The 16,942-nt window shown below is 44.8% G+C and overlaps 1 protein-coding gene across 2 annotated transcripts in view; it reads right to left on the bottom strand.

The window, feature by feature from the left end:
* The window catches only part of LOC105425124 (zinc finger protein castor homolog 1), an 80,748-nt gene that overhangs the window by 49,798 nt on the left and 14,008 nt on the right, over positions 1-16,942 (bottom strand). The window lies entirely within an intron of this gene.

Raw genomic sequence — 16,942 nt, forward strand, 5'->3', positions numbered from 1 at the left:
ACACAAAGCAGAGAAGAGGAAAGAATGGTCGATGAGGCAAAAAGAAAAAAGAAAAAAGAAAAAAAAAAAAAAGAAAAATGAGAAATGAGAAAGGAACAATAAAAGGACGTGGAGCGCAGGCGGCGTGATAAGCACATTAACGTCCGACCAATCGAAAGGGTTTATCTTGGAGGGGTTATACCCGCACTAACTGTCATTTCATGGCCTTACGACTCTCGGGTTTGGCTCTCTCGCAATGAGAAACGGCGGAATGGAATTTCAATCCGTTGGAAAATGACTTCTTACTCGGCTTCTGCCGCCGCCGCCGCCGCTGCCGTTTCGTTGCGCGATTGCCTACACGTATGGCTGTTTGCCTTTTTTGGCGTGATGGTTTGACCCCGGCGCGATGTCGGATCGCATCCTTCGGGAACCCGTTGCGAGATGAGCAACCGATGGATGGATAGCTCGCTCGCTCATCGCGCGGTTCGTCTCTTATTAATGTCGCGTCTGATCGTTGTCGCTCATGCGGAAGGAACGGCGTGTCCCGACGACGGAATCTCTCTCGTTTAAATCGGAATCGCATCGCGCACATGAGAGTCTAAATGATATTTAAACTTGGCAATCACGTGAGATAAGACAAGACATCGCGAACTTGCGCGGCCCCGATAATAATTGCCGATCATATTGATCTAATGAGCCGAGTCGCAAATAATTAACCTTTAAATAGAGAAGCCATTTCAGGGCCATCGAATCGATCGCGGATAGGCGACACGCGCCGTAATTCCAACCTGTCGTGCCGATCACGGGTGATGTACGAGAGCTTTCTATTGCCTCCTCGATCAAGGCGCAAATTGTGCTGCGCGTTGCACGAACGACAGATCGCCATTCAGACCGGTAACCAACCGGTCCTCGAAAGATCAACCCGCTACCCCAAGTTTGTTACCGTGTCAGCTGACGCTTGTCTGCGATGCCAATGGGGAAGACGTCTCGAGATAGATATATATATATATATATATATAGCCATTTGGAAAATTGAGTCTGCAATTTTAATTTTTATCCAATCGTCACTGCACAAATATGTATGTAGTATCTTCGCAGAGTCCCATATATAGTGATGTTACATTGTTGTTTAGTTTTCTCTTGTAATCAACTTGTAATTGTCATTATTTTTAGTTTTAATTTTAGACAGAACGACATATGTCAGGAGTATAAAAGCCGTAAGACTAAGTAGTTGGTGGGATTCGGAAATAATTATCGTGGATATCACGTGTAGAGTAAAGTTGTGGGTAAATAAAGGAGTTGTCCCGAGTGTTCGAATCCCAGTCGGGATTCCGTTAAGTTTTCCGAATTTCCCACGCATATTTAACAGGAAGACTCGCGCGCGCGACAGAACTTCATGTGCGCGCGCGATGTGCGTTTCCTTCCACCCGTTGTCCCTTCCATGTCCCGCGCCTCGGCCTCGGCCTCGGCACATCGGCCCATCGGCCCGACGGATCTATTCAGATTTAAGCGGAAAGATCTGTGCGAATAAATCGCAAGTAGGGTCGGTCGAAGTCGAGCGCGCCCTGCGATTGGCGCGAGCATGTTAGGCGTAGCCGCGAGAATATACGCGTCTGGCGGCCGGCGACGTGCGGGACGATGCGCAGCGTGTACGATCGGACGATATGTCCGAGTGCCCGCGAGGAAGGAGTGCGCGCGAGCCGAGCTCCTTTTTTCGCCGGCTATACAGAAGGGATAATTAACATCTGTTACAGTACCTATAGCGCGCGGGCCGCCCCGTTTCACCCCACCACGCGGCACACGGGGCGGACCTTGAATACATTATCACCCTCTCTGTACGTGCAAGCTGCAACACGCACACGCGATTGTACGTGCATACGCACACACACACACACACACACACACACACACACACACACACACACACACACACACACACACACACACACACACGCGTGCGCGCACGTGTATGCACCGTCGAAATCGTCGAATCGTCGCAATGCTCGCGATCGACCGTGAGCGAAAATTTTTATCTCCGCTCGACCCCGCGTCTCCGCACACGATTGTCGAGGATCTAGCGATCTTTCCGTTGTGGGTAGCGATTACGAATAGCGCGCGAGCGGGAGTCGTTCTTCGCTACCCCCTCCTTTCGATACGGATAATTCCATATTGTACGTTTATAAATGAGAGTTGTAAATTTACGTTGTGTTATAAAATGAGAGTGGTAAATTTTATTTTAGGCAAAAATTTGTAGACGTGATTAAATTTTATTCTCCGAGGAATCCTTTGTTCTTCCGACTTCATTGTCCGTTCACACCGCTCGACTTACGTACAATAAGAAGAATCGTCCACCGTCCCGATGGATTTTTCAAATTCCTGAACCTTGGCCTAAATACCCGAGATGCCGACATCTGAAATTACCAAAAGTCGACCGAAAAAGACTGAAGACGTGCGGTGACGCGCCATTCCGGGAAATCTTCGAATTCTATTCTTTCTTTCCTTAGCGTGATGAGCGACCAGTTTGTAATTGGAGTAAAAAGTATTGCGGGAATAGTGACGAGAAGCTTGCTTATTAAATGCCTGTTAAATTACGAACTTATCCGAACAACTTTCGATAAATTGCCTCGTCAATTGCCGGTGATTGACGTAACGCATACTAAGAAATTGCTTGTTTTATATAATTGTTTTATATAATTGTAGAAATGTTTAAAAATCGCTTGTTAATGAGAAAGTGTCACGCATTGGCGGTGCTAGTAGATCTAAATTGGTGATCGATTTAAGGAAAAAGAAACTGTGGAATGTAGTCATTTCACGATAATTAAGACATATTTATCGTTCCGTAGTGTATAGATGTAGTTTAAAGAATTTGTGCTTTTATTTCAAATTGTGCAAATTGTTGGCTGATGTATTTTTGTTGCGTGATCAAAATTGTTAAAATATGATAAACTTAATGAAAATATTAGATGCTTGTTTTCGCAATTTCGATTTAATTTTATATAGATATTTGGAGAACGAAGATGAGAGAGAGAGAGAGAGAGAGAGAGAGAGAGAGAGAGAGAGAGAGATAAGATAGAATCAAGTGTTTAGTATTCTAGGGCAAAGCTCTTAGAACATACAAAAAAAAAAACAGAGAACTACTGAAAATAGAGAATAGAAAAACAAATACACAAATTACAAAAAAGAAAAAAAGAAAAAACAATGAAGATAACATAATAAAAAAATATAATAAAAATTATAGTAATGAAAAAATAAACATAAAGAGAGACGGTGTAGCGCGAGTCGCACGAACAGAAAACGCGACAGATTTAGAGACCTGATTCGAAAGAGAAAGAGAGAGAGAGAGAGAGAGAGAGAGAGAGAGAGAGAGAGAGAAAGGTTGATCAGTCATGTATCTAAATCTATATGAAGGAGATGTATCGAATGAGATGAATCGGGACGGGTTGGGACGGGATAAAACTATACGAGACAGCGACTGGGATCCGTGAGAGTCCGGCTACCACTCGACATAGCTCGACGCTGATGCCAATGCCAGAAGGAGGAAACAAAAAAGTCGGCGACGTAACGCGTTCGTTCGTCAAACACTCGAACGTAACGTTGCCAGGCCCCGGCCGGCGGGCTGGAGGGGCCTCGCGGCTTCTGGAGTGCCTGCTGCGGAATACCAGGAGATTATTCAAATTCGCCACCGACGGCTTAAAATGTATATTAATCGTCTATATTCTGCTGGGCGAACGACCGGAAACCGAGCCGTTGCTCCGCCACCGAATAATACCGACTTATGTCGAATCGCTCGTCTCTAAATACACAGTGACAAGCCTTAGGCTCCAGGTGCTCGGGACGTGTCTCTCGAAACGAACGACAACGCGATATCCGAGTCGCGTCGTCGCATTGATGTCACCGAACGCTCGAAACATCATTACTATGACGGTACACAATTTGCGTATCGCCATAGCGATTTGACGTCACATATCAAAGCCCCCCCCGGCTTATTTATATCTCACGTTAAATCTTATGTTAAACATAAAATGAAATTAATTAAGCAGGTCTGCTAGCGAACGTCCCAACGTAGTAGGATCTCAATAAATTCATCTGAATTTCTAAAACTTAATTCCGACGTTCAACAATTCTATAATCATTCAAAGATCCGTCCATTAAATTTTTACTTAGCAAAAATCAACATCCCGTAGACTCTCTGAAGAGAGTCAGTGACTATGATAAAGCTTGTATAAAGGTTGTATTTTTTTTTTTTTTTAAATTATTTTTCCATTGTACGAGGATTACTGTAGAAATGCTTCTGCACTCTTTCGCACGTATGGCACTCTACCTTGCTCTTGCACCGAGAAGGCGAGGAAGGAAGTATAGGGAGAACGGGTTAGAGAGAGGGCGAGTGTGTTCATAAGATATGGTGTGAAACACGAGAGGACCGAGATTAAAGAATGAAAAACATAGAATTCTGAGAACTGGTTGAAGTCATAATATTCGTAATTTCAAGCCGCGCCTTATGGCGGCCGCGTCTTCTGCGTCGTTGAAATTAATGCGAGCGGAAATAAAATTCCAGTCCCTCTCCCCCTCCCCCTCCCCCCGCCGTCGCCGCCACCGCCGCGCCCTTCAGTCTCGCTTCTCGCACGAAGCCTCGCCACGTCCACGGCCGCGAGACAAGTGGATGGCGTTTATAATGGTTGGAGCATCATGTAAATAAATTCGGCCCTCGTCACCGGACGGAAGGATGTTTGCTTCTAATATTTGGACTTTGCGCCGCGTCGAAAGAAATCGACGTGGAGAGGCGGCGAGAGACGCCTCGGGTCTCGCGTTTCGCCAACGATGTTTGGCCTAACACACACGGGGGGATTGCGCCACCGCAAGAGACCACCTCACAAAGATCAACGTCTTCAGATCAAATGCGTAAAATAGAATCGTTCCGTTTCTGCGCGCGTTTCTAGAATTCCTTCCTTCAGAAGAGAGAACTAAAACTGCAGCGCGCGGGAAACGATATCGAATGGCGAAATTGACGACGGCCGACCCGGGGGAGAGGAGGGGACCGAGCGGAGCGGGGCCGGGGCGAGAGGAGATCGCGAGAGGGTACGCTCCATTTACGAGGATTAAGATAAAGCGCGACTCTCTCTTGCCTGCCCCTCTCTCTCTCTCTCTCTCTCTCTCTCTCTCGACTGTCTTCGTTTTCCCGTTCATCGGCACCTCGTTCCGTCACATAGAACATGCCTCGATCGTGTCTGTGTACGCGCTTTGCGCGCGCGCTGTTAAAAATAGAGCACGCAACGACTCACTAATCTGGTTAGGGCTACTTAGCGTAACTCCGACTATTTAGACCTGGATACGGTTACGGTAGTTAAGCCGCCATCGGCTCTAAGTAGAAGCGGCGCGGCGCGGCGACGGCGCGGGGACTTTTGGATCTTTAAAGGAGAGGCCTCGCCGGCCGCGTTAAAACGTCTTAATAGGCGCGAGTGAGCTCAAATGTGCGATTTTACGCCGGTTTCCCTCCGTTTCATTCCTTTCTTTTTTTTTTTTCGCCTCTTCGATAAAAACCGCGGAATCGCGATATACAATCGCGATTTTATCGCGCAAATCGTTCCTCTCCATTTATTTTATTAGAACGCTCTTAGAGTAGTTTAAATTTTAATTCAAGTCTTAATAAAGTGCACATGGAATGTCGATGGAATTAAATTTGCTAATGGGTTTCTCTCGCCGCTGTTGCCATTTGCCCAGCGGTCGATTAGTCTTAATGATTTTTTGAATTTTCTTCTTTCTGGATGCGAGAATCACGTCGAATCGCCTCGGCTTAAATTATCACGAGTCGGAATTCTATTTCCGGCAGATTTTAAAGTTAATTAACGAGTGAATGTTGAATAATTAATCACTGGATATTAATTTTTCGTGATGAGATAATAGAATACCTGAACTACATACATTTATACTACTTAAGAAGCATACAAAACATTTAGAATTATATTTTCCGAATAAAAAATTGCAGCTTACAATCAAATTTTTTTTTCTAAAAGAAAAATGTAAAAAAGAAATAAAAAAGTATATTATATCGTAAAACTAATTTGCCACTTGTGCAACGTTGACAAACGCGTGATATTAATCGCAGAAATTTATATATTTAAATAAATTATATGAAAGATGTACGATTCAGAGTGCGCACGTGCGCGAATACGCGGCGCGTCCCCTCTTTCGGATCGTTCCGAAAACGAGATTTCGAAAATCCGTTATTTAAATAAGGCAGAAGGGACGCGACCGGCAATGGCCCGAGTGATTTTATAAAATTAATAGTAAAGGGTAGGCTATGCCGCACTCGCTATTATGCGCGTATGCAAATACAGATATAAGGGTTGGCGGAGAGGTGGGGTCCGTCAACCATGCAGAAGAAGGAGGATACCACGGGGGCAGAGAAGGAGACCGGGGGGGGGGAGGGAGAGCTGCCGTGCAGGCTGCAAGGCATTAAAACTTCCGAGATTTATAGCAGCCTGGACTGGTCTGGCCTCGCTCGATTCGGGGTGGCTTCCACTAAAAAGGGGGCCATATTGCTGGTAACGAGCAATGAAGGGGCAGTGGCGTTACAGGGACACGCGGTACTTTCATTCGCGGATTTTAATAAAACAGTCTTGAAAAATAATCTTAAAAAGAGTGGCATATAATTTACTTTCCTATTGCCGTATGATAGAAACAATTAACAATCAATAATATTTTAAATAGTCGCAAAAAAAGTATTGTAAAGAAAAATTGCAATAATTCCGTGTACATTAGCATTATAATTTAGCAAAATGGTGAAAATGATAATTCAGATAAAAGACTTCGCAAACTTTTATATTCACTAAATGATAGTTGGCCCCTTATAATTTTACGCTCCACAATCACGCGATGCTTTCGGAATTGTTTTTACGCATCGTAGAAAACGCCTGGACGAGCGAATTTTACGAGAGAGAGAGAGAGAGAGAGAGAGAGAGAGAGAGAGAGAGAGAGAGAGGAGAAAGAGAGAGGGGGGGGTGAGAAAGAGAGGAAAAGAAAGAAGAGAGAGACGTATTGGAAATTCTGCGCATACGCACTCATCAGCCTCGAACACCAATTAGAGTCATCTCGCAAACGTTACACTTAGGAAGCGAAACGATCGGCGCTTCCACGGGCCGCTTTTTATGGACCGAACGCAACGTCTCCTCGACTGAAGAAACACTTCTGAACGGAGGTTGAATGCTCGCTTTCTTCGTTAAGTCGCAACACGATCGTTTCTTCGAGGGTCTCGGGTGTCGAGCCGGCCATATTTTAGATCGTCTCGCGATGCGTAATTCCCCTGAATCTCGCTGTGCCTAACGGAAGTGCAAACTTGCATCCGATTCTCCTTACATATTTGCCACTCACGTAACAAATGTGTCGAAATTATTATTATTATTATTAAAGAATTTAGGTGGCATCATTGTTATATTTATTATATATATATATATATATATATATACACATTTAGGTGGCATCATTGTTTTGTATATATAATGTGTGTGTGTGTGTGTGTGTGTGTGTGCGCGCGCGCTCGCGTTTGGAGGACATTCTGATTAGATGATTACCTCTAAATTGAACAGATTAGTGTGACTATAATAAACGTGAGTGAATCGATTGACTTGATTAAAGAAACGGGAAATTTTCTCCTCGGCCTTACATTGTGTCGTTTCCAATCACGTCGGCAAGTACCTGTCAAGGGACATTTTATCGGCGATTCGCGTGTAAGATCAGTTACGAGGCTCCCGATTGATCCCTAATAGCGAACCGCAAGAAATCAATAAGAAATCAATCGAGACGTGACGGCCGGCTCTCGGCTCCTGTTGAATAATGGAAAAATCTGGCCTTTCTCTGAGCGAGCGCGACGACGAGGCCCATCGTCGATGGGTAGAGGGAGGACGGAGGGGGGAGATAATCCAACCAGGAGTTTTCTGGATTACGCGCGATCCCGTTAGACTCGTTTGATGTCCTCTCCTCCACTCCTGCGTAACCCCCCTTTTTCTTCCTTATTTCATACCTAGTAGCGTACGTGTCGCAACCCGATGCAAATTCGCGCCCATCGTCTCGAAACCGGTTGGAAATGTCAAACCGGTATCGCCGCACAATCAAAATTATTATATTTCCTTCCGTGCTTCCCCTCGCGCGTTTTATCAGTCCCGATCGCGCAAAACTCGCGCGTTTTTCCTTTGCTTAAGGGAGGAAAAAAAAAAAAAACTAATCGCGTTTAGAGGATATTTAACAGGACGGGGTAATAATAATAATACGCTGCGGAACGAGTTTGATAGCCGAGAGACCGATATACGTCATAAATTATTAATGAGATTTAATATTCTCCTCCGTAATTTTTACTCTTTAATTTTTTATTGGGGAAAGAATTTTTGATGGTCAAGGTTATAAACGGGGTATGTAATATAAGCTAGAGCTTTCTAACGCGATTGAAAATTTCTCTCAGCTTCGCGAATAGCTCCCGCTCACGATACGATCGGTCATTGAACATCGGTTCTTGACGATTTAATACAGACAGTGATCTCAAAGTACTCGCGATTCCCGAGAAGACGGAGAGAGATAGGAGGGGGAGGGGGAGGGGGGGGCGATAGGGAAGGAAAAGGTGGCGGAGGAGGACGCGGAATGGGAGAGCGAGGTATGGAATTCCCTCGAAATCTTCTTAGCTCTGACATAATGAGACGTCGAACTCAACCGGAGTCGTGAGACCCGTACGCGCACCGAGAGCATCAAGTTACAAAAGAAGAAACAGAAGAAGATAAAGAAAAAGAGAAAAGAGAGCGAAGAGAACGAGTTCCTTTATGAGTGCGGTCCGATAGCGCCGCGAATCCGTCCGGATTCGCGTGCGTTTCGATCGTCGAGGCTCCTTATCCGATCCGAAAGCAGAAGAAAAAGGATTCGCGCAAACGAATCGGTCCGGACGAAATTCCGTAAAGCTGGAACATGCCGACCGATGTAAATCCGCGACGAAGAATTCTCCGTGTTAAAGGCACTCAAGTGGAAGAGGAACGTTCTGTATGTATATATATATATAATTTCCGCGCAGATAAATCTTCGCTTCGTTATAAGAATCGGAATGATAAATAAAATAAGAAAGTAAAGAGATAATCGACAAAAAACTTAAATGGAATTAAAATGGAGATAAAAAGAGTATTGATGGATATACGTAGGCAGCCTTTATCACGCGGTACCATCTGGAGGACGCTCGTTCGGAATACTCATCCGGATTATCCGCGTGACGTCTCTCGTATAGCCGTCCGATTTACTGCCCGGACTAATCGAAATTTGCGACGCTCTCCATAAATCCCGCGAAACCTAACGAAAAGCTATATCATCGGTCCGAAAATTCCGCGCGACGCGTCGCGACCCGGCCGGGATTCCGCGAAAGCTGGTGAATCCTGCGGCGCATAATTCCATTCGGGGGCCGCCAGAAAAAAAAGGAGACGAACGCGGGCGGGCGGGCGGAGGGGCGCGAGAGGGCGAGAGGAGATAAACCAAAACCGACCGTCCGGCCGAAATTCCGCGAAATCCGGTAAAATTGAATCCCTCGGTGGAAGCCGAGGGTCGTCGACAAAGGAAGGGACCAGGAGGAGGACCGCGCCGAAGCGATCGAGACTTCGGAGTTCGGAGCTCTGGTGGAAAGAGCCGTGCATAAGTCCGAGCTGTTCTTTTCGCTGTGGCTCCGAAGAAAAAGAAGCTCGTCCATGGGCCCCCGGGAATGATGAATCGTTTCTATTAAAATACTTTTTCGACGGGGAATACAGAGTGTGGGCATCCGGCTCTACCGGAGCCGCGAGTGAATTTATTTACATATTTTCGATCTGGATTAAGAGGTATCGTCGGCGACAAAAGTACCGGGTACTAGTATAGCCCTGTCAGTGTCTCCTTCTCGTCGATATCGCCATTCGCCAAACGTATCCGTGGGCTTATTGCCTCATGGGCGCAAATCGCTATAGATCGCAATTGCGATAGGTGGAAAATTGGAAGATGGATAATCCCCGACTAATGTTACAATCACCGTCATCTCGATCAATGGACTTTCTTACTGGGTTCTAAGGTCGAAGAACGTTTATTGTAATCGCAAGTGGGAGTGATAGTAGGGAGAAAGAGAGAGAGAGTAAGAGTCTCAAGCGGACATCGTACCCGGGGTTAAACCACAACGAGCCGGTCTTCGATGTACCCACACAAGCGAAACGTATCTATTTCCAAGTCGCGAACAACAGCGCGCGCGCGCATCCAAGTAGCGAACGAGCTACGCAATGTTAATGAGACCCAATTAATCACGGTGGGAAGTGAATCCTAATGCGAAAAGGCGAAATGTCTTGTCTTAGAAGGCGCCGAGTCTCGCTTCAAGGCGAAAGTACTTCCGCCCGGCCGCTGACACCGATCGTCCGGTTGAGAAACGTCTTCCTCGTTCAACGCGCGCGAACAAATAAACGGCTTGATCGTATCGATCAAGCGTGTCCACGGAATCACGGAAGCTTTTGACACAATTTTTTTAGACCATTTTTGGATTAACAAATAGATAGAAAGATACAAATGCGTAATACAAATCAATAATATAAAAAAATATCAAAAATCAAGAAATATAAAAATATTCTGACAAAGCAGAATTGTGGGAAAAAAAAAAAGTAATTTCCATGATAGTTGACTAACAGCAATTCGATAGAATAATTACGACAGCGAACAGGACTGAAGAAGTAGTATCAAAGAGCATAGTTTGTGTAGCTATTCAAGTTTTTCCAATAATCAGCAACAAGATAATCATTATTAAACTCACTTGTGCAATGATGCAAAAAAAAAGAAAAAATATATAAAAAATGGCTACACTGCGCATTATGGTAATATCCGTTTGCGAAGTTTACCGGCAAGAACAATGGCGTATCGTTTTCTCAAGATCGAAAAACTCGTACAATCGGGAATGAATGAATCGCGTCTAACGCGCGTTATACGTCGCGGAGTTCGAGGCCGAGGCATCTCGGAGGAGATCGGACTCGCCTATGCGAGCAACGTCGAATGATAAATGAACTCCGCTCACTCCGCAAGTATCGTGCCGCTATTAAGGCGGCGTATAAAATAGTATTTAGCGTGATCCGCGTGCGAGAAATAATTTTTCGCAACGTGTCATCCTCACGGTAGCGCACGGAATAGCGCCTGTTCGACATTCATTAACCACCCACCACTACCGTCCGTCGTTATGCTACAAATCCGTGCCGTGTAAAGTTAAAACAAGATCCATCTACCTCACTTGCGTGTAAAATCTAATATGAAATGAAAAAAAGAAACGATCCTCATCCGCCGGCTCCCCGCGTTCCGAGAGATTCGCGGAGAAAATAAGAGAGGATCCCCTCGCTCTCGTTTCATGAGCGCGCATTCGGCCTGCTTAATCGAGGCGCTCGAGCGAGGTAATAAATTCATTTCCGAAACAACAATTGGAAGGGTGGCTGGATAATCGGGGAGGGAGGGGGAGAGAGAGAGAGCTTTACGAACATATGAATCGTTCCTAATGTACAGAACAGTGTGGAGTTCGAGGCCGCTGCCGCGCGCGCGGGGGAGAGAGAGAGACTCTCTCCTCACCGCGGAATGATAAATGAACTCCTCTTAACCGCGAGCTCTCATATCGGGCCGCTATTAACATAGCGCCGGATAAAGTAACGAATTTAAAAGAAATCCAATATAAAAGCCACGGGAATTCCATCGGAGATCTTATCCGGACCGAGCTCTCGCTCGCTGCGGAGACTCCATTAATCACCGCTCTTCTCAGCCGCTCTTCTTCCTCTCCTCTTCCGCTCGCTCTTCGCGCGCTTCATTTGTCTCGTATTAGTCGTTATTACGAAACTTGAAAATTCAAATGGACGAGGGATAATGGCGCTGCCCGCTGTCCGAAGATGATGCCAGACTCGCATCTTCACCCCCCCCCCTCTCTCTCTCTCTCTCTTTCTCTCTCTCACACCGTCTCCTCCATCTCCTTTATTCTCCTCGCCTATCAAGCTGGACTTTTTGCATATGCGAACGACAATCCAAAGTGGACTGGTTTGCAAAAATCAAGCTCGCACAATGAAATTATCAGATACTTAAACCTTTCGCGGTATAATATAATTAAAGGGAAGCGGGAAGAAAAATTAATATTAGAAATTTGAAAATAGAAGACTGGAAAAATTTTCTCATAGAACATCGCGAATGCAATATTAGATTAGTCGATATATCAATCAAAGGCTTGCGAAACCTCGCTTCGATGAGATGAATCAATTTATTGTCCGCGACGCGCAAGGTTTTATGAAGATGAACAACGAGGTTGCCGCGATAAGCAGTTCTTCTCCCGTTTGCATGTGTATTTCTTTTGCATCTCACAAAGCTCATGAAATGCCAAAATAAACAGAGCGCGCAACGAGAGAAGAAAATGGCGGAGCAAAGAGAGAGAAAAAAGAGTGAGCAATAGTGAGACGATTGCAGAATGTATTTTATAACATCGAAACGATCAGCCTCGCGCATACCATATATTCCAGTCAGTGAGAAAAGCCGATTGAGATCGATTGGGGTCTCTTCTCAAACATCTCATGCATTTGATATGACACATGCACTGTAAATATTCGAGAAAAATTAGTACGTGCGTATCATTTTTATTTCTGTCATTCAGAAATGTAAACTTTATTGTGTTGCATACCTGAAATATTGTTGACAAGGACTACATAAATTAAAGAATATATTTAATAACTTTTAATAAATTAACAATATTAATAAATTAATAGATGGAATTGCTCAGCAGGATAAAATAACCTTAGGTGTCTTATAATTTTTTATTTTTTTAAGTTGAATTTATATATATATAAAGAAAAATAAAAGATTATAAGATACTTAAGATCATCCCATCCTGCCGAGCAATGCGATCTATTAGCCTATTGTCCGAAACTTATCCCGGCTCGTTACATGATTCGCTAATAGATTAAGTTATATATTAATGACTCGATCGTTATTGGACACGCGTGACATATTTCCTTTTTATCTAGATATATATATATATATATATACATATATATATACATCCAAAGACATCGCGCTTCGAGAGATGTCAACTGTCACGCGCTTAATGAAGACACGAATGTCAGACGAATAGAGACACGTACATCGAGGATTTCCCTTTAAGGGGATCGGAGTTTTCTACGGGCAACACGCTGGACGAAGTGGGTGAACGAAGAACGATCGCATGCTTATGGCGTCCGACATGCCCCGCGTATATCCCTCGCCATATCCAGCATATCCGTTCGTTCGTCCGGCTATGCCTTCCCGGCACCGGTCATACTCACTCGTCGAGGCTCGATTCCGCGGCGAATGCCAGAGTGTTGATAATTTATTTGAGAGACGTGCGTCGAACGTGTCGCACCTTCGCAATCGCGAGCGAGCGAGCGGCGAGCGGCCGTCCGTCCGTTGCGGCATTCTGGATTTCGCGCCTTTTTCGTGCCCGACCCATTGTTCGCGGGATGAGGTTGGCCTTTTTCGGCGAAACCGCCGTCGCGAAACCGGCAGCGATGTTTATTAACGAACGACGCGGCTGCAAATTCCGCCGGCCGGACGCGCATTTTTATAGCGGGGGAAAAGTCACGTTGCGCGATCACGCAGTTCCGGTGCGCGTTCCGCGAAACCTCGATTAAAATGTCAATGAGCCATATTCCACATATGGGATAACGTCGACGATTTATATCAGATGCGTGATATCGCATTGATTTCGTTTGTATGTACAAACAATAAACAGATATCGGTATATATGGAAAACGATCGTGTCGAGAATACCACATGAAAATATCAATTGTTTGCGAACAAGTTTCCGAAAATTTACCTCACGCTTCTTCGGTCAGTTTTGTGTTAATTAATAAATTTATTTTATTAGATATCTATTTGTATCCAAACCTGAAGAAAAATTTATTGTGACGGTAGACTTCATAATTAATTATGTCACGGTTTAGATGTTTAAAAGCTATTTCGATATTGAAGTTTCGCGGTGAACAAAGTTGCGGAGAAACTAACCCGGGACTTTCATGTGTATCTACGAGGCGAGCGATTACGTACGAGTGTCGGTTATCTACGTGCACGTTTTCATTGTGGAAGGAACATTGCAACGTGGGCACAGACGCGGAATTCCAACGAGTGAAACTCGACGAAAATGTCAATGAGTCGATCGCGAGTGATATGAAGAATTCAAATCCAATAATTACGAGGAGTCTGCCGAGCGGTGCCTGAATTTTTATGACAGCCGGCCCATTATCGTAACGCGAGGCCCGAAGAAATCCGCGCATCGAAATACCATCCAGTCCACCCACGGCACAGCGGTGCTGGAATCTCAACGAAACGCGTTCGCGGAAGAGCTCGTTAAAAAAAATAATCCGGGCCCTTCTCGATCACCCTCCGTATCGCCCGATCCACTCCACCAGTTGCGCACTACCAGATCCACGTCCTGGAATACAAGGAAAAAGAAAAAGAACGAAAAGAGACGCGCGTGAGGCGATCGGATACGCGGAGGAGTGGGGGGGGGGGGAGAGAGAGAGAAAGAGAGAGTAAAAAATTCGTCGACGCGTGACGGTATGACACGGCAGGCAGATGGATCGAAGGAGTTAAAAAACGGGGGAGGAACAATCCTTTCCGTGTTCGAACGTATCGCGGGGCGAACTCCGCGTGACTTTGACCGATAGCTTGGCGACCAGCGCCGTCGCTTATCTTAATGTCCGTAAAAAGGACGGAATAATTAAAAAAGGAGAGAAGCGAGCGGGTCGCGCCGGCCCGCTGCGGGCAGGTAAGGCCGGCTGGCCTGGCCGAGGCCTAAACGCAACGGATCGCGCGGAGGACAAATGGACTCTCTGGCTTTTCTGCGTGACAAACGAGCGTCCCCGAAATGTCGATCAACCGCCAGGCCGTCCGATTTTGTTTGGATGTTCGGATATCGCGCAGTCGCTACCGGTGAAACGCTTATAATCGCGCCTGTTCTCGACCAAGAGGTCGAACATGATCGACCAGTCTTGGATCTATTATTGTGCGATTTTTATCCAACCCGGATTTCTGCGATTCTGCTGCCAATTGTTATTTTACGCAGAAGCGTTAATCTCTCTCTCTCTCTCTCTCTCTCTCTCTCTCTCTCTCTCTCTCTCTCTCTCTCTGTCCTTTCAATTTTTATATGTGAAGGAAAATAGATTTCGTTTTTTTTTTTTTTTTTTTTTTTATAACAATTATATTCTAGATCGATTCAGTTTTCCGCGAATCGCTTGACGCGCGAGAATAATCGTGTCGTTAAGGTCGCAAACCGACGAGACGTCGCGTCACTGAGTTGTCTCCTGCGAGCGATGGCATTCGATCGCTTTAGAAAGTCGTAGCTGAGCCAGCGGCAACGATTCCTCGCGCGCAATATATAAATATTAATAACGACGATATCGTAATTTCAGAAACAATGCGCGACGGCCACACCCGAACCGCGACACGGCCTAGTTACATACTCGCCGTGGCATTAAATCGGCAAGCCATACGTTACACCTACTCGATACGCGCGCGTGCCTCGATCTTACAAGCGTGAGGTAAATTCACGCAGATTCCACGGAGACGGAGAAATATCAATGATAAGCTTCGAGTGGAATTTCAAGTGGATTTATTCTCGAGATTATGGGAAGCTCGACCTGCTTCGTTGGTTAAGTTACGAGCGCGGTAAAATTAGTCAAATCTCATTACATGTGACGGACGAGAAACGTTGCAAAAGAAAAAAAAAAAAAAAAAAAAAAAAGAAAGAAAGAAAGAATGTTCGAGTTTGCGGGTTTTATATTATTATCAGCACTTTTAATCGTTGTTATATGCGCATATATTTTTTTTCTAAATTAAGGTCATTAAAGATACGACAGTCCACGTGAAATTAAAATCAAGGGACTAAGTTCCGCCCCGCGGTTAAATGAGGAAGTCAACTTCCGTACGTGGGCGTTTAAATGTTGAACGTCACGACGTACAGATAAGAAGTCAAACGCCGCTTAAGTGTCTAAAGAAACTTCCTTCCGTGACTTATGGTCGCGATATGTACCGTTTCTACGAAAATATTCCTCTCTTCTCGGTAAAATATACATTTTTTTTCCCCCATCGAATTTTCTGCTTTTACTTTTATTATTTATTTCGGCAACATTAGAAAATATAAATACTTTAGATTAAATTCCATAAAAAAAAATTTCATGTGCAACAAAATAAATTATTCTTCAACGGGTCGAACATCTGTAGACAGAATTGACGCGTTTGCGAATCGGGCAACCTCCGGGAAATTCTTTCCTCAGATGCGTGCCAACTACTGGCGTTCAACGTGATCTGTCTATAATGGACGCGACGAATCTAGCGTAGATTCATCTGCGTCTTCAGACTTCTCACGTTCGCTGAAATTGCCAAGAGTCATTCGCTCCCTCGTTACGGTTTCATAGCGGCGGACGAGGCTTTTCTCTACCCGGCTATTTTCAAATTTGCCCGAAGTCACGTAAGGTCGTCTCCCTCGAATCATAGTTCACTCATTTATAATTTCAGCCGCATTAAAGAACACGCGTGCAAAAAAATACATGTTATATCAGAGTTAATCGAGAATACGAATATGCTGAGCTAGATTTCAGATTAGAATTAAAAATTTCGTTATTTCTCAGCGTTACTTCTAACTAAAAATAAATATTTAATCCTTTTTTTAGAAGCTCAGTAATAAACATAAGGTGACTGTACTAGTAGAAAGACACGATCTTTGTGGGACTAAATAAATTTTTTTATGCAGAAGAGCTGAAGACATTTTCTTTACTTGGTACTTTTCTCCTTTCAGTTAATTCCTTTGAATTAACCGCATTCCGGAAAATCGCATTCCTCCGTATTTGCCGAATTCGCGCAGGGGGGAATCCGGTTGTACCACCTGTGACTGACGAATTGAACCAACACACAGGACAGTATCTCGCCCGAATCCCGCTGGAAG

The sequence above is a fragment of the Pogonomyrmex barbatus genome, unplaced genomic scaffold (genome assembly GCF_055798465.1).
Source record: "Pogonomyrmex barbatus isolate J1 unplaced genomic scaffold, ASM5579846v1 scaffold3, whole genome shotgun sequence".
NCBI lineage: Eukaryota > Metazoa > Arthropoda > Insecta > Hymenoptera > Formicidae > Pogonomyrmex > Pogonomyrmex barbatus.